This window comes from Bubalus bubalis, chromosome 17 (assembly GCF_019923935.1).
Source record: "Bubalus bubalis isolate 160015118507 breed Murrah chromosome 17, NDDB_SH_1, whole genome shotgun sequence".
In the NCBI taxonomy this organism is placed as follows: Eukaryota; Metazoa; Chordata; class Mammalia; order Artiodactyla; family Bovidae; genus Bubalus; species Bubalus bubalis.
This window is the reverse complement of record NC_059173.1, coordinates 52,597,906-52,624,811: the sequence shown is the minus strand read 5'-3', so window position 1 is coordinate 52,624,811 and position 26,906 is coordinate 52,597,906. Positions and strand designations below refer to the sequence as shown.

General features: G+C 37.1%; 2 long non-coding RNA genes across 4 annotated transcripts in view; both read left to right on the top strand.

Annotated features, from left to right (window-relative positions):
- LOC123329979 overlaps window positions 1-26,906 on the top strand; it is a 251,054-nt gene that overhangs the window by 202,171 nt on the left and 21,977 nt on the right. Inside the window, exon 1 of one of the 3 annotated variants that reach the window (XR_006545629.1) lies at window positions 11,327-11,624. The exons of the other annotated variants lie outside the window; for them this stretch is intronic. This is a non-coding gene — a long non-coding RNA (uncharacterized LOC123329979). Of the gene's footprint in view, window positions 1-11,326; window positions 11,625-26,906 lie in introns of those variants that run through there. 3 annotated transcript variants of the gene reach the window in all.
- LOC123329980 lies at window positions 15,965-18,464 on the top strand. Its single transcript, XR_006545632.2, has 2 exons — window positions 15,965-16,018; window positions 17,173-18,464. It is a non-coding gene; the product is annotated as an uncharacterized LOC123329980 (long non-coding RNA).

Genomic DNA, 26,906 nt, shown 5'->3' with positions numbered 1-26,906 from the left:
TTGTTGAAAATGTTAATTCAGTTTAAGGCAACAAAGTGACACTTGACTGGAATCTATTATAAGTGACATTGTGACTCTTTTGATTTATTTTCAGTGCTGAACACAGATATCATTTATTTTAATATTCCTTCTCTCTGGCAATGTAATAAGGGCCTAGTAAGCCAAGACTTATAAATAAAGCATGTGCTCATTTCATTAATATTTTCCTGATTAGCTGTTTGGAGATTTATGGATATGTTATAAGGAATTAAGATTGAACTAGGGTATAGATTCCCTCCAGACAGAGCCAGATGACATGTATTTTTGTAAATATGAATAAGTTCTGTTGATTGCTCAACTTTTATTATAATTATAAGTACTCAAGTTAGTCCAAGGATAACAAAACAAAGCGAAATATGATGGATTTATTTAAAGTTATCTCATAATTGTTATGTGATAGAGAAAAAGATTTTGTATGCTTTAAAGGTTTTGTGTGTGCGTGTGTGTGTGTGTGTGTGTGTGTGTGTGTGTGTGTGCGTGTGTGTGTGTGTGTGTTGAGTAAAATGAAAGTAAAGAAAGAGAAGACAAAAAGAAACTCCCCCTTGGTACCTTAATGCTCCAATACCTTTTTGTAATGTCAAGTACACACAGACACACACACACACCAAAAAGTGCATTCAGGTTTTTATGTAACATCTTAGAGAAAAACATGAACAAACTTTTTTGGTCAACCCAATGCCTTGCTGTGTTCAGGATTTCACTATTTGGTTGGGGTTTATGTTGTGCTAATCTGCTTATAATGTCAGACACACTGCACTGTATAACAGTGAATATACTACACTATGATAATTTTTGTTTCTCATTCTGATAATTAAATACATTTTTTAGTGCATGGATATGTTTTCCTCATATTACTCAAATTTTATAAAGTTATGATTTAATAAATGTCATACAAAAATAAGTTTTTGAACAAGTATAGATTTGGAGTAGAAAATGGCAACCCATTCCAGCATTTTTGCCTGGAAAATCCCAAGGACAGAGGAGCCTGGCAGGCTACAGCCCATAAGGTCACAAAGACACAGAGGTGACTGATCTACTGAGCCTAAGTACAGATTTCAATTTATTTTACTAGGGTATTCAATATAACATGTTATAAAGGCTCTGTTTCTGGATTTTGATATATCTGTCTCTGTTCCATATTTTACCAGATGTGCATGTCAACCATTATCATTGGTTGCCCTGAAATCTGCTTTTCTCTTAAAATGCTTAGTTCTATAAAATGGGATAGCAATTCCTAGAGATGGTAATACTTCAAATATTTAATGACTAGAAAGGCATGGTCCAGTCAGAAGGAAAGGTGCTAATTAAGTCACACTGATATCAAAACACTTAAATGTCAGTCCCTATAATATCCATCTTACATGGGAGGTGTGATCAATTAGAGGCATAAAATAAGACAATATATATATAATGAACAAGGAGAAAATGCTTATCAGATGTTAGCCAAGTTAACAAATGTTAGCTGAGAGCTTTACCTCCTTATTTGACTGATCTCTCAACATTAGTTGAACAAACTATATAAATTAGAGGGCAAGGTATTTTACAAATGTCTAAAATAGAATCAAGGACTGATAAAATGGATGAATCGTATCCAATTCTCGTTTAAACCCAACCAAAGACCAGGTGAGCTGTTACCAAAGAAAAAGTTTCCATCTACCATGATGAAATTTATAATGTAGATTCCATGATAAGTGGAGGACACAGGAATCAGTACATTTTCTGCTTAATCGTGACCTCTCCTTTTGCTTATTTGCAATTCCTTGATTGCGAAAATAAAACTTGGTAAGTTAATACCTGTGCAGAAAGCACATCCAAATCTCCCTGAAAAATCTTAGTGAAAGACACAGTGATTAGGACTGCATCCTCAGGGTTGTTTATCCTTAAACACTAGTGGGTAAATTCTGAAAGCATAATAAAATAAATTGACTGAAAATGACAGTTTCTCTCAAAAGCAACTGCTTAGGATTTCTTACCATGGCATGTTCAAATTAGGTATTAATCATAAAGCAATTTGTTTAGCTTCTGAAAAGGGTTAATGCCCAAAATGCCATGAGAATATCTGTTTTAAAATGTGCATTACTGGTTATAAATATCCATCCTACCCAGCAGTTTACAATCTTTAATAGCTACTTATAGCATTAGTTTCTCAACTTGTAGAATTTCCTTCTTTTTGTAACAAATTTATCATTGGTACGCATAAACTGAGAACTAAAGGGGTTTCTGTTATATTTTCCTGTTAAGTCAGCAAAAAGCTTGGAGATAACATTTTGAGCTTGGACAGTTTCGGGTTTGTTGTTATTGTTGTTAAGTATATGGCAACTCCTTGCTCTAAGAGAATGGTGTTCATAGAGAAATTTTACTTGTATGTAGTCAAATCAAATTAAGTTGTGAAATACCTTTTTTAAGTCTAGCATTATTCAAAGGAATGCCCTTTTATATGTGTGAATGATGAGATTTACACATGTAATGATTGAAGGCAGGAGGAGAAGGGGAAGACAGAGGACGAGATGGTTGGAATGCATCACCGACTCAATGGACATGAGTTTGAGCAAGCTCCGGGAGATGGTGATGGAGAGGGAAGCCTGGCATGCTGCAGTCCATGGGGTCCCAATGAGTCAGACATGACTGAGTGACTGAACAACACATGATGAGAAACGGGCCATGGCAGAGACTGGCCGGCTGGTCATCAAATTCATTTACCTGCCTCTTGAGTTCAAAGCTAAATTCCCCTTGCAGTTAAAGATGGCCATATGAAGGAGTTCTGTCAATGGAATGTGGTTGGAAGTGATACTGACCACTTACATGTACTAACCCATCAAAGCTTCTGTTCTCCCTCTATGATCTCTATCTCCCAGTCTTCAGTGGAGTGAGAGATGAATTTCACTTGTAAGCCACATTTTTGTAAAGCAATTGATTTTAATTTTTTGGCCACGCCACACAGCATGCGGGATCTTATTTTCTTGACCAGGGATCGAACCTGTGCCCCTTGCTGTGGAAGTGTGGGGTCCTGACCACTGGATGGCCAGGGAATTCCCAGAAGCCACATTCTGAAGACAGTATCGCCACTGGCAGCCTGGATTCCTGAGTGACTTTGTAAGGCAGAATCTCCCTGTACCAAAAATACCCATTCCTATTCTTCAAGGTCATTGGGAGAAATTTACATCCCCACTAGTATCACACACAAAAATTTTTTTTTTTAGTCTCAACTGAAAGCAGGGCATCTTAATCAATACCTCTTCTTCTGGAAGCCCAGACTTTAATTTGTGTTTCCCCAGCAATATGAGGTTGCTAGAAGCTCTGCCTAGATTTTTAGCCTTTTTGCTTCCACTCTGCTAATCTCAGTTTCTGATCCCATGAATCTACAAATCTGAAGTGAAAATTCAGCTCAGAATATTCTCTGTCCTCCATTGTTTCCATTTTTCCCTAGGGTCTTGACCCCACAAGTCCTGGCTACTTCTGTAGCCCAAATTACAATGATTCTTTCCCACTATTGTGAGATTCCTGAAGGCTCTGATTAACTCTCGGTTTCTTAGATGCCACTTAAATTTTGGATTCTTCTCTTAATGCATGTGAATTAAGAACAAATAAATATTTAATACTGCGAGGAAAATGAAGAGAAAATATCAGTTCACTTCAGTGATTTTACTTTTTCCCAGAGATTGTGGCCTCCTCAAATTCTGATGCCTTGATTGCTTGGTAATGCCATAAAACTCTGTGATTTTCATTGCTTGTTTTCCGCTTTGTTTTTGTTTCATTTTATTCAGTGACTATGGCTGTCGTTGATATGAGGGTTACTCTGAGACCAGTTGCTCTGTATGTGTAACTAGGAGCAGCGGTCTCTTGGCTTTCTTTCAGATGTGTGTGACATTCTCCTTGTGGACTGATGACAATCTACCTTAGTGCTGATATTATGAAGTATACTATCAAAAATTATTTCATCTGTGGCTCTAAGGTTTATGCATCAAACTATAGGCCATTCCAGTAACTGTAAGTTCATGCCCTTCATGTGCAACTCTTCATTTTCCTCAGTATTACCTTATAGTATCCTCCTCCCAATTTCACCATTTTTAAAAATAACAAACAATGCATTATTTTCAGCAATGATAACCTTCAAATACAATGTACATATTTGCACTTATTCAGGATAAGAATATTATTATACTCAGAACTCTGAACTCAAAAATTTTTTCAGTTCAGTTCAGTCGCTCAGTCGTGTCAGACTCTTTGTGACCCCATGAACAGCAGCACCCCAGACCTTTGTTCATCACCAACTCCCGGAGTCTCCCCAGACCCATGTTCATTGAGTCGGTGATGCCATCCAACCATCTCATCCTTTGTCATCCCCTTCTCCTCCTGCCTTCAATCTTTCCCACCATCAGAGTCTTTTCTAATGAGTCAGATCTTCGCATGAGGTGGCCAAAGTATTGGAGTTTCAGCTTTTGCATCATTCCTTCCAAAGAACACCCAGGGCTGATCTCCTTCAGAATGGACTGGTTGGATCTCCTTGCAGTCCAAGGGACTCTCAAGAGCCTTCTCCAACACCACAGTTCAAAAGCATCAATTGTTCAGTGCTCAGCTTTCTTTATAGTCCAACTCTCGCATCCATAATTGACTACTGGAAAAACCATAGCCTTGACTAGACGGACATTTGTTGACAAAGTAATATCTCTGCTTTTGAATATGCTATCTAGGTTGGTCATAACTTTCCTTCCAAGGAGTAAGTGTCTTTTAATTTCATGGCTGCAAAATATTTTTGGTGAGCCTCAACTCTTTAGGAGGTAACCTTCCCTCCATTTGAAGAAGACAATAATATTGGTTAGTCCCATAATATGACAATTATTATATGGTCTTCTACAAGGAGGAGTTGTGCTTTAAATGCACACCTTCAAGCAAGTCCTATTCTAGGTTACTCATAAAATATTTTCATAACTTTATTGGAAAAAATTATGTTTATGTAAAACTATGCATGTAAACTTTTCTGGGGGCTTCTCTGGTGGCTTAGTAGTAAAGAATCTGCTGCCAATGCAGGAGACACAGGTTCAATCCCTGATCCAGGAAGATCCCTTGGAGAACAAAATGACAACCCATTCCAGTATTCTTGCCTACAGAATTCCATGGAAAGAGGAGCCTGGCAGGCTGCAGTTCATAGGGTCGCAAAAGAGTCAGATAGGACTAAAACACATGGCACAAACATTTTCTGATAAATCAAAGGCATTGGGGCAAAACATGCTTGTTTATATTTTCCTTTCTTTTGTTAGGTGAAGTGTTAACTATATATAAATGGCTGATTACAAATAGATGATTACAATAAAACACAAGTGTGAAATAAAGCAGAATGTGTAATTTCTGAATTGCTGAAGGGAATTTGAAGAATCCTGGAGAAGATATAATTTTCGCTTTCACTAAGGTTAGATACCCTCCCCGTCTCTTAACCTTTCCTTGTCTGTATAGCTCTCCTGTGTCTGTATTTTACCATAATAATGAAACATTTGGTACATGTCAAAGACTGTACCAGGCAGTGAGGATAAACTTTGACTTGTTTATTAACTTTCTCCAGATTCATGGATTTGATAATTCATAATCTTCATTATTTGAAATCTTATATGTATATTGCTGAGTGTTTTAAAGCATATTGTTTATATTATTCTTTCTCTCTATTGTCATGTAATGAATCATTCCAAAAAGACTAAAACAACAATTTAGTGACTTAAAACAGCAATTTATGAATATTGCTCACAACTCCCTGTGTTGACTGGGCTCAGCTGGGCAGTCCCTGCTTGCAGGTTTTAGTACTATTGTAGTCATATGTTGAAGGCTCAGCTAGGCTGAATGTCCTAGATGGCTGATATGCATGGCCTGTAGCTCTTGACTGTTGTCTGGGGACTATTGACTCCCCATGACTTCACCTTCTCATGGCATGCTGGTTTAGTTTCCCATAGGAACAGCCTGAGAGTGAGTGTTTCAAGGGAGAAGTGGAAGCCACTCTGTTAAGACCTGGGCCTGGAAACTATTTCAGCATCAGTGCTGCCATGTTCTATTAGTCAGTCCAGCTCAGTGGACAGATCCTTGATCTAAGGAGAAGGTACACAGATGCCACCTGTAAAATGGAAGAAAAACTGGTGGTTCTTATTCCATCATATATATGTCTATGTACATTTATAATTACACAACAAGTGAATCCATGGTTATTTTAAAACCTCAAAGAGTGGAAACTTTCTCTTCCCACCTCTCCAAATTGTACTCCTTTAAAATATTATTAGTGTTAGTTGGTCTTTACCTATTTGAATCTTTTTCTACTTTCTAGGTATATTTTGATTTTGCTTACTTAAAAAATTTTTTTATTTTTGCCTGAGTAGGGTCTTCGTTGCTGTGCTTGGGCTTTTTCTAGTTGTGGTGAATGGAGGCTACTCTTCATTGCAGTGACGGGCTTTTCATTGAGGTGGCTTCTCTTATTGTGGAGTACAGACATCAGTGGTTCTGGCACACAGGCTCTAGAGCACAGGCTCAGTAGTTGTGGCTCGTGGGCTTAGTTGTAATGTGGCTTGTGGGATCTTCCTGGACCAGGGAGGGAACCCATGTCCCCTGCATTGGCAGGCAGATTCTTAACCACTGGAACACCAAGGAAGTCCTGATTATGCTTACTTTTTACATAAATAGAATCAAGTCCTCATTTTTCTGAAAATTATTCTTTTCATTTATCAGTACATTTTAGATATCTTTATATATGGACATAGAATTTAAAATTACTACCTAGTATTCTATAATGTTGATATATTTATTATATTTTGTGGATGTAGGATTTTACAACCTTTCATTATTCCATGCATTATTGTTCCTTTTCATTCCTCTCTGTATGTGTGCAAAAGTTTCCCTAAGGTATATACACAAAGTGGAATTGCTAAATTGACAGATATTAACATTTAAAAAAGGGTGATGTTTAAATGAGTGTTATCATTTTACACTTTCTTCATCAGTACTTTATAAAAGTGCCTCTTTTTCCTTCTCATTGTCAATTCTGGATGTTATCTGTCTTACCAATTTTTAAAAATCTAATGGATGAAAATGTTTCTTAATGTGTGCATTTCAATTTTCAATCTGTTAGTTACTGCTAAAGTTATGTATTGAATCAATTTTGTATTTTTTTCTATGAATTGTCTGTTTTTACAATGGACCTATTTTCCTATTGGCATACATGTCATTTTCAAACAAGGTCTAAAGATACTATTTACAAAATCTATATGTCCATTATTTCTTAGTTTATAGATATCACATGTAATTTCATCAAATGAGTACATGAGGACTCTTTCTTGCTCCATGTCTTGTAACTCGGTGTTGGAGATGTGTTCTCATCCTCCTTGATCACTGTGGGGAGGTTGGAGTCAGTCTCAGGTTGGTGAAGGTGGGTGACCTGCACCATGCTCACTTGGAAAGCAGGCTCTGGGTGATGGAAGGTCAGCTTGCATAGGTTGCGTGCGTGTGTGCTAAGTTGCTTCAGTTGTGTCTGACTCTGCGACCCTGTGGAGTGTAGCCCACCAGGCTCCTCTGTCCATGGGACTCTTCAGGCAAGAATACTGAAGGGGGTTGCCATTATTCCTTCCAGGGGATCTTCCCGACCTAGGGATTGAAGCCAGGTCTCTTATGTCTCCTGCATTGCCAGGCAGGTTTTTTTTTTTTTTTTTTTTTACCACTAGTGCCACCTGGGAAGCCCTTGCATAGGTTGCTGAGATGCAAAGACTGACACACGTTGGGTGTACCTTACCATCAAAGGAGTCAGGCAACAGAAGCCTAAGTCACTCACAGAAATCTATGAATTTATGTGTGTATTTGTGCTTATTTTCCACTAGTGAAATGAAAGCATATACAATCAAATCTGAGTCATCATTTTTACCAGGATCTGAACTTAAGCTGAACTTGGTGATGTGGCCAATTAGTTTGGTGCAGTCTACAAGGTAGGCAGGAAGGACGTCATACTTTCAATGGAGGGCAAGTTGGGAAAAATAACAAAAATAAGCATGAAATCCAAAGATAATGGATCTCATTCTTTCCATTCACATCCTTGATTGGGGGGAAGGACCTGCAGTATCCCCATTGAGCTTGAGCAGGAAGCTCTGTGTGAAGACATTTAGAGAGAGGATCTGATGGGTAAGGCTGATGAGATGCTGCTGAGTCACTCCCCAGACTGCCGTGAATGACAGGGAAATTCTGTAAAGTGTTGTATCTTGCACCTCTAGCCAAGTGGAGTGCTGAAGACTTGGCATGGCATCCTTTAGCAAAGAGATCAAGCCTGGGTTGTCTCAGGTAAGATAGTCACATGGACACATTCAGAGGCCTGGGGAGCTGAGCTGGCCTCCCTTGGAAAACTACTGTCTGCCGTCTATCTGTGACAGATCGGTTGTGTAGAAGAGCAGCTCCTAGTCACAATACGCCTTCTTCTAGGTGTACCCCTGGATTGAGTTATCAGAGAAAATATAGGACTCCTAGTTAAGTCTGAATTTCAAATAAACAATTAATATTTTCTAGTAAAATGTGTCTCCAGTAATATATGGATATACTGAAAAAAATTGTTTACCTGAAATTTCAATTTACCTGGATATTTTAATCAGCTAAATTTGGCAACCTTATGCCTAGCTTTCAATTTCATACAGTATCTTCTTTTGGCCTGCACCTTACAGCATTTATAACCGGTGTAGAACAGAGAGTTATTTGCCAATATTATCTTTCTGGATTCCTTAACAGAAGTCCGTGGAACTTACCAAGTTCATGTAAGCCTTTGTCTGTGTTCTCTCCCGTGGGGTGGGAACCATGAGAACACACCCTTGGCAGTGAGTCCTACAGAGTAAAGGTTAGCAAACAAGCCTGGAGGAACCGTCTAGTGAGGGCAGGACAGATAATCACTACTTCATAACTGAGGACTCTGAGGTAGAACACATCAAGTCACTGAAATGTAAAGCCTTGCAAACTGCAAGAGTCATGTAATCTAAAATGCAAGTAAGTTTTTGCCAATTTGCAGAGTTATCATTCCCAGGCATGACAGCAGCAAGAGGCTGGTTGTCCACAAGGGCTGGACCCCCGTGTTCACAGTCAGGGGTGGGATCTCTGAAGAGCATGGCAGGACTACTGCACCAAAGCCACCAGTAGCCTTATGATGTGAGAAAAACACTGAGTGTGGAAATAGGTGATTTCTATTTGCTTAGAAACCCCATGAGCCAGATTTCAGATTTCCTTTTAACTGGTGCATTCCTCACTCAACTCAAGCTAAGACTACAGAACTTCAAGAGTTTAGGTTTCCAGACAAAGAGCCTTAGGCTGAGGTGGGGATTCTTACTCAAGTGGTTTACTGGGAAGGGAAGGGAAGCAGACAAGGGAAAAAAAAAAAAATATATATATATATATATATGTAGAGAATGTGAGACTAGCTTTATCCTGATCCCAAAGGGGACTCTGGAGCTGAATTATATCACAGAACTTACCCAGCTTTGAAGCTGGTGAGGTGAGAAGTTGAGGATAGGGGCAACCTTTTTATCTCATATTAGGTGAATTGCTGAGAAGGGGTGATGAGGGTTGCTTAACATTTCAAGACCAGGTCAATTCTTTGGCAAAAGGGACAGCTGTGAGTCATGAGTAAACAATATTCACAGCTGAATACAGGTACATTAGCCTGGTAAAGGGGACTTAGATGGGCATCAACAGCCTCTATACACCATAGTTTCCGTGGTTTATGTATGCTTTATGCTATAGGTTTTGCTGGCTCCATTTTAAACGAATTCTCATTATTGCCAATATTGGACCTAACCTATCCTTGTCTTCTGGCTTGGCTTTACCTTAATTCAGTCAGATATCTTAATTTTCCTGCCAATAATAAGGAGATTTTTTTTTACACATTAGTTGGATTCGTGTACCTTTGAGTAAATGGGAAATTAGGGACCATTTCTAGACACCTATGTACATTTATAATAACTCTTCTTTCCCAATCTTTTATATTTCTTTCTTTCCCAGTATAGTTAAGATCTGCTGTTACTTTTGACTTAAATCATTCTTGTACAAGAAAAGAATTATGCTTGTTAATAATTCTACTCAAAATTACTAGATGTTTAGGCTTGAAGATAGATGAAGATGAATTTTTCACCATAAGAATAACAAAAATTGATAGTGTTTGTGTCCTTGTTAATAAATTTAAGATATGAAGACAAGAATCAATTCATAGAACACAGCACTGGAAAACAAATATTCTCAAAGTGAAGGGTGAGCAGAAATATCTGAGTGAGGTTTAAGCATCTGTGTAAAGAACTAGTTTTGGAGAAAAAAATAATCTCTTTCAGAAAACTGAACAAAACAATAAACTATATCTAAAACTGTATATCTATGCTAAAAAATGTATCAGTTTAATCAAACTTTTTGAAAGTGCTATAAAATAAGCAAATGAATGTCTCAAAAGATAATAGCCAGCTTGTAAGAAATATGCTTGTATGTAAATACAGAAGTCAAATAATACAGGTATCTGTTGTTGGTGGCTAAAGACAATACGATTAGGCACTTACCTTCTAATAATCATCACATATCAGTAAGGACAGTAGAATGGTTCTGAGATACTCTTCTGTGTGAACTGTTTTTGCTTTTCAAAGAGTCTGTATAGACTTTCTCCTCTATGAATGGGGTAATCTCACCACTGCTTTTCTGCTTATTTGGTGCATTTCTCATGGAGATTGAATGAAGAGTGCTTTTCAAATATCATCGTTAATTGTAGGTAGTTTCAGGACTATGATGTGATGGTTCAGGCCTCTGTGGTAGGTAAGGGCAGGGCACGCTGATATAATACTTTTGACTGATACCGTGCTCAGTTGTATGACTCTACACAAGATTTTATGTATATGTAATATTTAGTTATTTGGCTGTGACAGGTCTTGGTTGCACTGCGAACTTCTTAGTTGGATCCTGTGGGATCTAGCTCCCAACCAGCTCCCCTGCATTGGGAGTGCAGAGTCTAAGCCACTGGACTACCAGGGAAGTCCCACTACATAGGATTTTAACCTCAGGTGAAACTACAGATTCCAGTGGTTTGTTCATTTTCTGGTCTTTATATACATAAAACAAAGTTTGTACCTTAATGTATATACCAAAGGGAAAAAACAAACAAACAAACAACTGAACTTTTAGAGCTTCAGACCGTCAATCCTAGGCAGGCTAGCTCATCCAGAGGGTCAAGTAAAATTCAGACCACGTGGGGCACTGATTGGGCTTTTTAGGGTGGAGTGATGGAGGCTTCTTCTAACCTGATGGTGCTTAACCTTGGCTGCATTTTGGAATCTCCTGCTGAGCTTTTCAATGTTCTCCTTCCTGGGTCTCATCTCAAGAACTTAATTAAAATAGAATGGGTGTGGCCTGAGGATGAGGACTTTTTTTTCACTCCTGAGTCTGTCTAATATATAGCTAAGGATGCGAAGCAATGGGAAGGTTTGTGTGCATGTGCCAGAGATTGTCAGAGACTCAGCGTTCCAGCAGGTAGTCATATGCTTGAGTTAATGGACCAAACAGAAGGGCAAGCTTCATTAAGCTCTTCTCTGAAGGCTGTCCTCTTAGTCTCACAGGTAAGAAGACCTTTTGGGTGGTAAGCTTATGGCATTTGCTTATAAATGATTATAGTGCCCTCAGTTCTAAGAACGTGCTTTACCTCTTTGTGATAAATGGATTTAAATACTGTATTTTCCCAGTTCTTAAGTTCAGTTTTATCAGAATTTCTTGTGTCACAAATAATTTTACCTGTCATGGTAGTTAAAATAATTTTTAATTAAAAATTTAAAGGTCATGCCTAAAAAAATATTTTTCCTCAAAGCTAACAGGTGTATCCTGTGATTTATATTGTTTTAAAATGATTTTTATTACTTCATGCAGGCACAGCTAACATTTATGGAATGTTTACTGCATGACAGACAGTGTTCTAAGTTAAAATTATTTTACAGATGAAGAAATTGAGTCAGAGAAAGGTCGTGTTATTCCAAGGTTTTACAGAGCTAATTAGTGAAAGGGCCATGATACATACTGAAGCTGTCTGGCTTCAGTGCCTTTGCATCTATGTAAGCCTGTTGTTGAAAGAAAAATAAAAATTAAAAACTTCACTTTTAACAAATAAGCATCGAATTGATTTCCAAGTAGTTCCACAACTTGCCTTTTCCTAGCATTATGTAACAGTTCTAGTTTCTCTACATCTTTGCCATTATTTCACCTTTTGAAATTGTGAAATCTTGTTTAGCATAATTAGCTGGTGAGTATAAAGCCTGATCTCAGTATGATTTTAATTTCACTTTCTTTGAAAGCTCATAAGGTAATGCATCTTTTATATATTTATTGGTAATTTATCTTTTCTTATTTTCTCTTTTTATAATAGTATCTTTCCCCACTTTTCTGGGGGGATTGTCTGTCTCATATTCATTTGTAGATTAAAAAAAATATTTTCTACATATTTTCAGTTTTACATGATGCAAATATTTCACCAAGTTTGACTTATCTTTTATGAATATAAGTCCTAATCAATGTAGTAGAACTTGTAAACTTTTTGGTTTGTATGTTTTTATATTTATTTCATTAACATTTTATCCAGACCCAATATCAGATACACATTCTGCTACATTGTCTTTAGTAGCTTTATGATTTCTTATTTTTACATTGATTTTAATCCACCTAAAATTGCTTTTTGTGTGTGGTATAAGTGGGGAGCCAATTTCATTTTTCAATATGGCTAATTACTTTTTCAAAAACCATTGACCATGTTTTCATACATTTGTCAGTCGTTTTTGCTGGACACTATTCTGCTGCATTACTTTGTCTATCTCTGTAATTCATAATGTAACTGAAAGTAGGGTCCGACTGCTTGCTGCTCAAAAGCCAATAAAAAGGCCAGGCTGGTGGAAAGGAAAATTTGTTTTATTTTGGATGCCAGCAACCAGCAGCTTGGTTTGGTGTGTGTGTGTGTGGGGGCGGGGTACAGGGGTGCGGAGGCGGGGGATGGTGAGGGGAGGGGATGGAGCAGGGAAGGCAGATGCCTGTGCAAAGACAGACTCCCTCCAATGACAGTGGGCAAGAGCTTTTACAGACGGAGGGAGCAACATGCAGAAGCAGCACAGTCAGCTAGGACAATGATCCTGAGATCGGTCATTGGTGGTCTGATCGGAGTCACTTGGATTGTTTTAAGTACAATTAACTTTCCGTTCCAGGGTCAGTCTTTTTCTAGAGGCCACTTCTCAGAAGTGTGGCAGCTTGTGTTATGGCTACAGTCTGGTCATCATGTATCTTAACATCTTCTGCCTGGTAGGGGTTTCAGGATTTATAAAACAGGTCACAGGATATAGCTCAGAATATTATCTATAGTCCTTGAGAATGAACTCGAGGTCCTTGACTAAACTTAATGACTAAAGTTTTATTACTTGATCTCCTTTGACTGTTTTCCTTTGTTCCTGAATTTTTTTGTCACTTCTCTGATTAAATTAATTCTTTTGCTAATGTTTGGGTAAACTCCGGGAGTTGGTGATGGACAGGGCGGCCTCGCGTGCTGCACTTCATGGGGTTGCAAAGAGTTGGACATGACTGAGCGACTGGACTGAACTGAACTGAATGTTTTTCCTGCAGTGGAATAGCCACAGAAGATATGGGTTCGATACCTGGGTGGGGAACATCCCTTGGAGAAGGGAATGGCAACCCACTCCAGTATTCTTGCCTGGAAATCCCATGGACAGAGGAGCCTAGTGGACTACAGCCCAAGGTCACAAAGAGTTAGACATAATTGAGCGACTGAGCACACAAAGTTTTTCCACATAAAGAACACAGGCAGAGAGCATGGGAGACAAGGGCCATAGGGTCTTTTTCTGTTTCAATAATATTTTATGTTTATTTTTGTGGTGTCGTACTTATAATAGGTAAATCTCTTCATTGTACTTCTTCAGGAGTGTTTTTGAGATGTTCAATTGTATTTTCTCAATCCATTAATTAGTGAATCGCTTTCTAATGTTATACCAAAATTGAATTGCCAAAATAAGTCCAACTTGCTCATGGTATATCTTGGTTTTATATATTGAGAGATTCACCTTCCTGATGATTTTTGTTCCTGTATAGATGAATGGAATTTACCTGTATTTTTCCATTCTCACACGTCCTTTCTCAGCATATGTAAGATTATGCTGGAAGTTTAAGATATTTCCTTTTTAAAAATTTTCTGAGTCTTGACAGTTGAAATTATTTGTCTATTGATTATTTGGTAATCCTGATAAGTAATATCAGTTAAGGTTTTGGAGAGAGAGATACCTAGTTTTGTTGTTGTTCAATCACTCAGTTGTGTTAGACTCTTTGCCACCTCGTGGACTGCAGCACGCCAGGTTTCCCTGTCCTTCACCATCTCCCGGAGCTTGCTCAAACTCATGTCCTTTGAGTCAGTGATGCCATCCAACCATCCCATCTTCTGTTGTCCCCTTCTCCTCCCACCTTCCATCTTTCCCAGCATCAGGGTCTCTTCCAATGAGTCAGTTCTTTGCATCAGGTGGCCGAAGTACTGGAGCTTCAGCATCAGTCCTTTCAGTGAATATTCAGGGTTGGCTTCCTTTAGGATTGACTGGTTTGATCTCCTTGCTGTCCAAGCTACTCTCAGGAGTCTTCTCTAGCACCACACTTCACTTAGTTTTAGATTCAGTGTTAAATGGTTGTGGTACTATTCAAGGTGTCAGTGTCTTTCTTCTTCAGCCCATTTTGATGCATCTTATCTTTCTAGAAAGCTATTCATTTCTTAGTTTTCATATTTATGAGAATATATTTCTCTTTATCACTTTCATCAGAAGTTTTTAAATATTAGTCTTAAAAAACATTTTCTCTTCGGACTTTTACATTTTGATTACTATTTCATGAATTTTTGTTATTATTCCTTATTTTTATATTTTCATGATATATTTTGATCTTTTTCTTTTGATCAAAGTAGATTGTAAATTTCTATTAGTTTTAAATCTTTATTCATTTCTTTTCTAAGTTAGCATTTAAAATACACTTTTAACTTTATTTTATCTCAATATATCTCATAGGCTCAATTCTATAAGTATTTATGTATGATTTACATCTAAATTTTTTTGTTTCTTAGTATTATTTATCTTTGATTCAGGATTTATTTAGATTTGCATTCTTAGATTTTGGCTTAATGGGGAAGTTCTGATGCTGCTGCTGCTAAGTCATTTCAGCTGTGTCTGACTCTGTGTGACCCCATGGATGGCAGCCTACCAGACCAAAGATCTATCCTAACACAGATGTCTTTACTAGCATCTTTTGGCTTACTAAGTATTTATGAGTTTGCTAAGTAGATCTTGGGCAAGATGAAATACTTGTCAACAACTTTGCTGCTCTCTTTGAACTTCTCAGCAGTTTCAGGTAGCCTGGATAAGTACGGTATAAGTCAGCTTGCATTTACAGTGCCTGCTGAGGACAGGAGAACAAGAGACAAAGTCTAGGACACTACGGCACTTAGAAGAAGACCTTGCATAAAGCCCAAAGGAAGATGATAGGATGAATCTGAACGTAAAATTATTATGAAAAATAAGGCTATACAAAAAACTCATGGTATTGCCATGATAAAAAAAAAAAAAAGGAAAATTTTTCTATAGCAGGAAAACTTCATCCAAAAGAAAGTTGGTATTGACTAGACTTTAAACAAAAAGCAATATTAAAAATAGTCATATGTTGATAAATACTTTGTTTTTTTTTCCAGTAAGAAAACCTAATTCAATGTTGTCGGTGCTGCTAAGTCAGTTCAGTTGTGTCTGACTCTGTGTGACCCCATACCTGGGATTTTCCAGGCAAGAACACTGGAGTGGGTTGCCATTTCCTTATCCAGCGCGTGAAAGTGAAAAGTGAAAGTGAAGTGGCTCAGTAGTGTCTGACCCTCAGCGACCCCCATGGACTGCAGCCTTCCAGGCTCCTCCGTCCCTGGGATTCTCCAGGCAAGAATACTGGAGTGGGTTGCATTTCCTTCTCCAATGCATGCATGCATGCTAAATTGCTTCGGTCGTGTCCAACTCTGTGCGACCCTATGGACAGCAGCCCACCAGGCTCCTCTGTCCACAGGATTCTCTAGGCAAGAATACTGAAGTGGGCTGCCATTTCCTTCTCTGGATGGGAAGTTCTACTTATCTTTAAATTGTTTTAAATTTATGGCATGGTGTTTTATGATAACAGTCATTTTGAATTTATAGAAATTTATATCATTTTTCATAAATGCTTGGTCTGTGCTTAAAATAACTCCTGAGAAATATGCTCTTTATATGCCTATTGTATTAAGCTTATTAATTTTGTTCTTTAATTTTTCTATATACTTTCTGACTTAGGAAGAGCAATCTATCCAAGAGAGAGTGTTAAAATTCTGTTGCTGTGATGAATCTGGGATTTTCTCTTCATAATTCTATCAGTTGGTGTTTATTTTACAAAACTTTATTATTTGTTGCATATTAGCTTAGAATTCGGAGAAGGCAATGGCACCCCACTCCAGTACTCTTGCCTGGAAAATCCCATGAACGGAGGAGCCTGGATGTATTTATCAACATATGACTATTTTTAATATTGCTTTTTGTTTAAAGTCTAGTCAATACCAACTTTCTTTTGGATGAAGTTTTCCTGCTATAGAAAAATTTTCCTTCTTTTTTTTTTTTTTACCATAGCAATACCATGAGTTTTTTGTATAGTCTTATTTTTCATAATAATTTTACATTTGGATTCACCCTATCATCTTCCTTTGGGCTTTATGCAAGGTCTTCTTCTAAGTGCCGTAGTGTCCTAGTCTTTGTCTCTTGTTCTCCTGTCCTCAGCAGGCACTGTAAATGCAAGCTGACTTATATCGTACTTATCCAGGCTACCTGAAACTGCTGAGAAGTTCAAAGAGAGCAGCAAATGTGTTGACAAGTAAAGTATTTCATCTTGCCCAAGATCTAGTTAGCAAACTCATAAGTACTTAGTAAGCTGAAAGACGCTAGTAAAAATATCAGTGTTAGACTATATCATTGGTTCAGGATACTGAGAAACAGGGCATGTTTTTGCGTAAAGGGCATTTGAATTATAAGCTATGTATTCGTGACTTGACTAAGAACCATATTCACATTTAAGTTTTCTTTGTAGCATTAGAAAGTGGAAGTGGTGCTGGCCACCCTCCGGGCGTAGTTCTCTGCCATCCTCAGGCACGCTGCTGCTACTTGGCCGCGTCCTGTGGCTGTTCTGCTTCACGCTGCCATCTCCGTGCTCTCCTCCTCTCTTCCGTGCCAATGGTAACAGCTGCTGCTGCTTGCTGCCTGCTTTCCCAGATGCTTTTTATGTGTAGGATGGCAACAGGAGTAAGAAAGCTCTGGCGATTTCAGAGACTCGATGAACAACAAAAGAAAGCTTAGACTTGGAGTGTTCCACTAACATTCTCACCAATTTTCAGTGGCCTTTGGGGCTGGTTTCCAGTTTCCCACCATCCGGGGAATCTTACTCCATGACTTGGCCTCTTTGCATTCACTCAGTACACAACTGTTGCCAATTTTGTTGATGAGCTACAATTCTAAAACTTCACTGCAGGATAATACAAGTGTTACCCTTTCTCAGTCTCTCCTTTTAAACATGATAGTGACTTTATTAAAATACACAACTATGTATACAGATTGATACATATTTACACATGAGCACACCTATAATTAGACCCAGATTGAAGACAGAAAGATTCATTCCTCCAGAAGGCTCCTTTGTATTTCTTACCAGCCAACACCCATATCCATTCACTCCTATACCCACTCACCATCAGAGGAAACCACCATTCTGACTTTTATTACTACCAGTTAGGTTTGCTTGGTCTTAAATTTCATAAAATGGAACATAAAGTATTTTTCATGCATGTGTGAAATTTCTTACCCATATAAAATCATAGCCTTATACTTTGATGTGTGATGATGGGGAAATGGACAATTTAAATTAAAAAAGGAAATGTAAAAAGGAAAATGCTAATTTTATTGTTAAGCAATAGTTTAAGGCCTGCTATATAATAACTCATGGAATTCTCACAACCTTCTGAATTGTGTGTTGTTATTATGACCAGTCAAATATTTATATAGAGAGACAATATGTCAGGTTCCCAAGATCACAGAGGTGATAAATGGAGCAGCCAGGGTTCAGGCTTCAGAGCCTGTGCTCTTAGCAGCTATCTAGCCTTATAATAAAAACTTGGCTTGGGAAACTTTTTTTGTTGTTTTTGGACAGGCTTCAGCACATTTTTTTTTTTCTTTTTCTTTTTTCTTCTTTTTGGTGAAAGGCCAGCTAGTAAATATTTTAGGCTTTGTGGACAATATGGTCTCTGTCATAGCTAAGTCTGCTGTTTGTAGGAAAGCAGCTATAGAAAATATGTAAATGAATGGACATAATTGTGTTCCAATAAAACTTTATGTATGGACATTGCAAGTTGAATTTTATATATTTTTCACTTTATAAAGTGTTATTCTTTTGATTCTTCCCCCCGCCCCCCAACCATGTGAAGATAAAAAGCCACCCTTTACGTATGGGTTATACAATAGCAGACAGTTGGCTGACTTGGCCTGCAGGCTCCGGTTGACTGTCCCTTCCTGTAGCATATAGTAGTGAGAGCAAGAAACCTGAAACTTGGAAGGTAAGCTTACAGACAATATGAGGATGAATTTAGAAGCAATGGACATGTTTCAACTGGGATCAATAATTGCTAAGGCACAGCAAGTCCCACACTAATAAATTATCTGTCATTGAGAAAGCCAAGAGGCACATTTGTTAAGGTAGCCTAGCTATTATTATAACAAATCAACCCTAAAATCTCAGTGGCTTACAGAAGTTGATATGAGGAAGGAGGGTGGGAAAGACTGATAGACGGTTTTGCTTTTTCTTTTTCTTTCCAAACAACAGTCAGTTCCAAGACGAGCATTAAGATTTTGGTGTACATTTTCTATAAACAAGGATATTTTCCCACATAATAATGATGCAATATAAAAATCAGGAAATTAACTCTTGTACACTATTGCCATCGAATTTACACAGCCATCCGAGTTTTGCTAATTGTCCCAATAATGCCCTCACACATTACCTAAGTTGTCGTGTTCCTTTAGTCCTTTGCAGTATGGGGCATTTCCTCAGTCTGTCCTTGACTTTCATGACCAGGGAATCTTTGAAGATCACATGACTATTATTATGTAGAATAGCCTCTGTTTGTGTTTATCTAAAGTTTCCTCATGGTTAGATTCAGGAGACGCATCTTTGCCAGGGCTGCCTCAGAAGTGATTTTGTGATTTCCTTGTATTTTATTAGATGACTTGATTAGAGTTTGCCATATTATAGCAGATGTTAACTTTTAAGTTTTTTCCCAGTTTCACTGAGATATTAACATATAGCCCTGTATAAGTTTAAGGTATACAGCATAATGATTTGGTTTACATAATTTTGAAATTATTACCACATTAAGTTTAATTAACACCCATCATTACATATATGTATACACACACATATATATTTAATGCATATGTATATTTTTTTCCTTGTGAAAATACCTGTTAAAATTTACTCTCATAACTTTCAGATATACATACAGTAGTGTGAACTAGTCATCATGTTGTGCATTCCATTCCTAGTATTTATTTATTAACTGAAAGTTTGTATCTTTTGAACGTCTTTCTCCAATTCCTACCCTACTTCCACCCCAACACACCCTCCCCCCTCCCCATCCCCGTTCCCTCTCAGTGTGTCTAGTAACCACAAATTTGATCTCTTTTTCTATGAGGTTTGGTTTTGTTTCTTCTTTTTGTTTTTTTCTGGGTTTTTTCTTTGAGATTCCAGAAGATCATGCAGTATTTGTCTTTGTCTCTCTTACTTCACTTAACGTAATGCCTTCAAAGTCCATGTGAAAAGTGAAGTTGCTCAGCCGTGTCTGACTCTTTGCGACTCCATGGATACACACACACATACATATACATAAACAACTTCTTTATCCATTCTTCCATTTATGCACACTTATTTTGTTATGTCTTGTCTGTTGTGAAAAAAGTGAAAGTGATAGTCATTCAGTCCTGTCCGACTCTTTGCAACTCCTTGGACTGTAGCCCGCCAGACTCCTCTATCCATGGAATTATCCAGGCAAGAATACTGGGACAGGTTGCTGTTTCCTTCCCTGGGGGATTTTCCCAACTTGGGGACTGAACCTGGATCTCCTGCATTGTCAGCCAGTTTCTTTAACATCTGAGCCACCGAGTAAGCCTTGTCTAGTGTAAATAATGCTTATATGAACATGGATGTGCACCTGTCTCTATGACATAGTGTTTTCAATTTCTTTTGATATATTCCCAGAAATGGAAATACTGGTGGTTCTAGTTTTAACTTTTTGAAGAACTTTCGAACTGTTTTCCATAGTGTCTGCACCAACCTACATTTCCACCAGCAGTGGAAGAGGAGTCCCTTTTCTCCGCATTCTCTCCAGCATTTATTATCTCTTCTCTTTTTGATGACAAAGTGGTGAGGTAATTTATTGTGGTTTTGACATGCATTTCTTTTATGATTATTGATTTTGAGCATCTTTTGATGTATGTGTTGGCCTTTCGTATATATCTTCTATGGAACATGTCTATTCAGGTCCTTTATTCATTTTTTAATCAGATTATTTGGATTTGTTGGGGAGTTTTTGCTATTGAGTTGTATAAGTTCTTTATTTTGGATATTAACTCCTGATCAGATATATGGTTTGCAGATGTTTTCTACCATTCCACAGGTTGTCGTTTCATTTTGTTGATCATTTCTTTTGTTGTTCAGAGGTTTTTAGTAAGATGTAGTTCACTATTTTTGATTTTGCTGCTTGTGTTTTAGGTATCATATCCAAAATATCATTGACCAGATCCATGTAATGGAGCTCACCACTTGTTTTCTTATGTGAGTTCTAAGTTTTGGCCTTTGTATTTTAGTCTTTAATGCATTTTGAGTTAATTTTTGTGAGTGATGTAAAATAAGGGTCTAGTTTCATTCTTTTACATGTGAATATCCAATTTTCTGCACTGTTTATTGAAAAGACTGTCTTTTCTCCATTAGGTATTTTTGGCTTCCTTGTCAGATGTTAGTTGATCATATACATATGGTTTAATACTGGGTTTAAACTCTGTTCCTCTGGTCTATATGTCTGTTTTTGTGCCAGTGTCATGATGTTTTGATTATTATATCTTTATAATATAGCTTGACATCATAAATATGATGCCTTCTGCTTTGTTCTTCCTAGGATTTCTTTGACTGTTTGTGCTCTATTCTTGCTTTATATAAATTTTAGGATTGTTTATTCTACTTCTGTTAAAAAAAAACAAAAAAAAAAAACAAAAAAAACTGCCTTTGGAATTTTGGTAGAGGAAGCCTTGTGATAGTATGGCTATTTTAACAATATTCTTTCCATTCATGAACTTGGGATGCCTTCTCATCTATTTGTCTTTTTTGATTTCATCATTGTCTTATAGTGTAGAGATCTTTCACCTCCTTGGTTAAATTTATTCCTAATATTTTATTTTATTATTTTTGACAGGATCATTTTCTTTGTATCTTTTTCAGATTACTTGTTATTAGGGAAGAAATAAGCTATGAATTTTTGTGTGTTAATTTTGTATCCTGCAATGTCATTGAATTCATTCATTAGATCTAACAGTATTTAGGTCAAGGCTTTTCTTGTTATAAAATCATATCACCTGCAAATATAGCCAATTTTATTTCTTCCTTTCCAATGCTGATGCTTTATTTATTTATTGTTGCCTGGTTGCTCAAGCTAGAACTTCTGGTACTATAATAAATAGGAGTTGTGAGAGTGGGCACTCTTCTGTTTGGAGGAAAAGTTTTCCATCTTTCACTATTGAGTATGATGTAGGCTGTGGTCTTATTATAGATACAGCCATTATTACGTTGAGGCACTTTCATTCTATCTATACCTAATTTGTTAAGAATTCTTATCATGAACATGATGAATTTTATCAAATGCTTTTTTGCATTTGGAGATTTATTTCATCCTATTTAATACAATATACCACATATATTTGGAGAAGGAAATGGCAACCCACTCCAGTATTCTTGCCTGGAAAGTTCCGTGCACAGAGGAACCTGGTGGGCTACAGTCCGCAAAGAGCCAGCCACAACTGAGCACAATCAGCAGCACCACATATATTGATTTGTGTATGTTGACCCATCCTTGCATCCCAGGGTTAAATCTCATGGATCATGGTGAATGACACTTTTATTGTGCTGCTGAATTCATTTTTTTAGTTTTTATTGAGAATTTTGTATTTATATTCCTTAGGGATATTGGCCTACAGTTGTTTTGTTTTTTCCTAATGGTATCCTTTCCTAGCTTTGGTCTCAGGATAATGCAGGTCCTATAAAGTAACTCTGAGAGTGTTCCTTCCTTTTGGACTTTTTGGGAAGACTTTGGGAAGGATTCGTATTAATTCTTTAAATGTTTGGTAAAATATATCAGTGAAGCCACTTGGTCCTGAGTTTTTCTTATGGGAGATTTGTGCTTACTAATTCCATCTCCTTACTAGTATTTGGTCTTTGAAATTTTCTGTTTCCTCCTGATTCAGTTTTGGCATATTGTATGTTTCTAAGAATTTTTCTATGTCTTTTAGATTTTCCAGTTTGCTGGCATGGAGTTGTTAGCAGTAGGCTCTTATGATCCTTTGTGTTTCTCTGATGTCACTTACAATGTCTCTTGTTTTTCATTTGTAATTTCATTGATTTGGGTCCTCTGAAGGAGATCAGCCCATTTTGATATTGGGCAAAACTAATACAATTATGTAAAGTTTAAAAATAAAATTTAAAAAAAATTAAAAAAAAAAAAAAAAAAGGAATGATGCTAAAGCTGAAACTCCAGTACTTTGGCTACCTCATGTGAAGAGTTGACTCATTGGAAAAGACTCTGATGCTGGGAGGGATTGAGGGCAGGAGGAGAAGGGGACGACAGAGGATGAGATGGCTGGATGGCATCACTGACTCGATGGACGTGAGTCTGAGTGAACTCCGGGAGTTGGTGTTGGACAGGGAGGCCTGGCATGCTGCTATTCATGGGGTCGCAATGAGTCGGACATGACTGAGCGACTGATCTGATCTGATCTGATCTCATGGCTAGTATAGCTAATTTGTTTTGTTTTCCAATTTTATCTTCTAAAAGAACCAGCCCCAGTTTTGTTAACCTTTTGTACTTTTCTTGTTTGCTACTTATTTCTGTTCTAATCTTCATTTTTTTTCTTTTCTTCTGCTAATGTTGGGCTCAATTTGTTCTACTCCCCTGTAATTTCTGTTTTTATCTATTGGTTGTTCAGGGGAATGTTGTTTAATTTCCATGTATTCATGAGTTTTCCAGTATTGCTCTTATTAATTTTTAGTTTCATGCCACATGATCAGAGAAGATATTGATATGATTTCAGGCTTCCTAAATTTGGAAGACTTATGGACTGATATGATCTATCCTAGAAAATGTTCCTTGTGTACTTGAGAAGAATGTCTTCTGCTGCTGTCAGTAGGGTTCTGTATACGTCTGTCATGTTTATTTGGATCTATAGTATTGTTCAAATCTGTTATTTCCATATTGATTTTCTGTCTGGATGATCTAACCATAGTTGAGAGTAGGATTTAAAGTCCTTAACTATAATGGTGTTACTGTTTATTTCTCCTTTTAGCTTGATTAGTTTTTGCTTTACACATTAGGTGCTCCAGTTTGGGGTACCTAAATATTTACAAGTGTTGTATCTTCTTGGTGGATTGACCTCTTTATCATTATAAACACCTTTTTTGTTTCTTTTTTTACCATTTTTAGTTTAAAGTATATTTTTGTCTGATATAAGTATAGCTACTCATTTTTAATGTCCTTTCTATGGTTACCATGTGTTTTCCATTCCTTCACACACTATCACCCTATTTTCACTCTATGTGTTTCTTTAAGGCTAAAGTGGGTCTCTTACAAGCAGCAGCTGCTGCTGCTGCTGCTGCTAAGTCACTTCAGTCGTGGCCGACTCTGTGCGACCCCATAGATGGCAGCCCACCAGGCTCCCCGTCCCTGGGATTCTTCAGGCAAGAACACTGGAGTGGGTTGCCATTTCCTTCTCCAATGCATGAAAGTGAAAAGTGAAAGTGAAGTCGCTCAGTTGTGCCTGACTCTTAGCGACCCCATGGACTGCAGCCTACCGGGCTCCTCCATCCATGGGATTTTCCAGGCAAGAGTACTGGAGTGGGGTGCCATTGCCTTCTCCTTACAAGCAGCATATTGTTGAATCTCCTTATTTATTTATTTATTCAGCCATTCTATTCTTTTGAATGGAGAACTATATCCATTTACATTTAAAGTAAGTATCGATTTGTAAGGACTTACTATTGCCATTTTGTTCTCTGCTCTCTGGCTATTTTGTAGATTCATTGTTCACAGCTTCTTATCCTGCTTTCTTTCCTTGTGTTTTGATGTCTTTTGGTATCAATAAGCTTAACCATTATGCTCTTTTATGTAATTACTACAGGGTTTTTCTTTGTGCTTATCATGAGATTTATATAAAATATCTTAAAATTGCAACACACTATTTTAAGCTAATAACAATTTAGCATTGATAGCATTTCTAAACATTCACCTTCCCCCTCCACAGTTTAGGGTATTGATGTTACACTTTATATACTTTTATATTGTGCATCCAATAACAGATTACTATAGTTATGATTACTTCTACCACATTTGTTGTTAACTTTCAAACAACTTATAATAATGAACCATCATTGTTATATTACAGAATCTAACTTTGATGAAAAATTTATATTACTTTCTTATAATTTTGTTATTTCCATTTAATTTTTATTTTATATTGAATTATAGTTGATTTGCAATATTGTGTTAGTTTCAAGTGTAGAGCAAAGTGATTCAGCTCTATCTTGGGTTGGCCAGAAATGTCATTTGGGTTTTTTTTGTAACACTGTACATAAAAAACCCAAATGAACTTTTGGGCCAACCCTATATATATTTAGGAGAAGGAAATGGCAACCCACTCCAGTATTCTTGCCTGGAGAATCCCAGGGACAGAGGAGCCTGGTGGGCTGCCGTCTGTGGGGTCACACAGAGTCGGACACGACTGATGTGACTTAGCAGCTAGCAGCTAAGTCTTACTCAGTTTCTTTTCCCATACAGGTTATTAAAGAATACTGAGTAGAGTTTCCTGCTATACAGTTGGACCTTGTTGATTATCTATTTTATATATAGAGTGTGTATATATTAATCCTAAACTCCTAATTTATCCCTTCCACTAACCTTTCGCCTTTGGTAACTGTAAGTTTGATTTCTAAGTCTGAGTCTGTTTCCATTTCATAAGTTCATTTGTATTATTTTCTTAGATTCCACATATAAATGATATTATATTTGTCTTTTTCTGTCTGACTTACTTCATGTAGTATGATAATCTCTAGGTCCATTCATGTTGCTGCTAATGTCATTATTCCATTATTTTTTATGGCTGAGGAATATTGCATTGTGTGTATACATATCTTCTGTATCCATTCCTCTGCTGATGGACATTTAGGTTGCTCCCATGTCTTGGCTATTGCAAATAGTGTGTGCATTGGGGTACATATGTCCTTTCTAATTATGGTTTTCTGTAGGTATATGCCTAGGCATAACTCCTGGATCATATGGTAGTTCTATATAGTTTTTAAAGGAAACCCCATACTGTTCTCCATAGTGGTTGTATTGATTTAAATTCCCATCAATAGTGTAGGAGGGTTCACTTTTCTTTAAATTTTTTTTTTAAATTATTTTTTTAATTGAAGGATAATTGCTTTACAGAATTTTGTTTTCTGTCAAACCTCAACATTTGACTTACAATGTTGTGTTAGGTTTTGATTCACAGCAAATTGAATCAGTTATACATATACCACTCTTTTTTAGAGTCTTTTCTCAGATAGGTCATTACAGAGTATTAAGCAGAATTCCCTGTGCTATACATTAGGTACTTATTAGTAATGTATATATAGTAGTGTGTATACATCAATCCCAACCTCCTCTCTTCTCCCCCTCGTAACCATGTTTGTTTTCTACATACATGATTCTGTTTTTGTTTTGTAAAGAAACCCATATCATTTGTATTTTTTTTTTTAGATTCCACATGTAATATATGATATTTATCTTTCTCTCAAGGGCTTACTTCACGTAGTATGAAAATCTCTAGGTCCATCCATGATGCTGCAAAATGGTCGTATTTCATTCTTCTCATGGCTGAGTAATATTCCTTTTTTTTTTTTTTTTTAACCCTTTATTTGGACCTTATTTATTGAGACTCTAGCATTGAAACTTAACCATTAACAGATACAAATAAGATGTTTTTATCCAGTACTTCCAGCTTTCTAACACCAAATAGTTTTGAAATACATATATAGGAAGTAACCGTATCATCAGTGAGTGGATGTTTTGGTTGCTTCCGTGTCTTCAGTATTGTAAACAGTGCTGCTCTGAACACTGGGTGCATGTGTCTTGTCAAATTAGAGTTTTTCTCTGGATATATGCCCAGGAGTGGAACTGCTGGATCATATGGTAGTTCTATTTTTAGTTTCTTAAAGAACCTCCATACTATTTTCTATAATGCCTGTGTCCATTTATACCCTCCAACAGTATAGAAAAGTTTCCTTTTCTCCACACTGTCTCCAGTATTTTTTTTTTGTAGGCTTTTTGATGATGGCCATTCTGACTGGTGTGAGGTGACACCTTATTGTAGTTTTGATTCACATTTCTCTGATAATTAATGATGTTGAGCATCTTTTCATGTGTTCTTGGCCATCTGTATGTCTTCTTTGGAGAAATATATATTTAGATATTTTGCCCA